Genomic DNA, 642 nt, shown 5'->3' on the forward strand with positions numbered 1-642 from the left:
CAATCATTATAATGTATAATTTAACTATAAATTTTACAAGATAAATAAAACTAAAATATAATGAAAAAACACGTCGTTTGCACACTGCAGCAGTGATACATTATCACACCAGGTCAGTTTCGAGTACTTGTACCATGTATAGTTATTTACATCAAATATTTTGAAACTATGGTAAAAGTATAGGTCCGATAAACATACTTGTACACATTACCACCAGTAGCAAGATAAACGCGGTGGACATCAGCTTTTAAAGCTTTATTATTCGTAATCAAGGCAAACTCTTTTTGCTGGTTCAGGAAGAAAAAGACTATGTGCAAGAATTGGAACAAATGAGAAGCTTACCTAGCTAGGCATGATGCCACTGGGTTGGATGTCATGCACACGGGCTATGCTTTCCAGTCCAACTTCTTTGTAGCTGCATATCAGTCGACGGAGCTGCTGCCGACAGCCAAGCTCTCCCTCCATGCTGCTACACACCAGCATGCCATGCCGCGTCGCAAATCTCTCTGTTTGCGCCGCCACAGATCAACCAGCCGTGCTGCTGCCGACTGCGGTGCTCTCCCTCCATGCCGCTGATCACCATCCTGCCACGCCATAGCGCCAAGATCTTCGTCTGACCCGTAGAATAGCAGTCGGACACGC

The sequence above is a fragment of the Triticum dicoccoides genome, unplaced genomic scaffold (assembly GCF_002162155.2).
Source record: "Triticum dicoccoides isolate Atlit2015 ecotype Zavitan unplaced genomic scaffold, WEW_v2.0 scaffold130788, whole genome shotgun sequence".
NCBI classification, from domain to species: Eukaryota; Viridiplantae; Streptophyta; class Magnoliopsida; order Poales; family Poaceae; genus Triticum; species Triticum dicoccoides.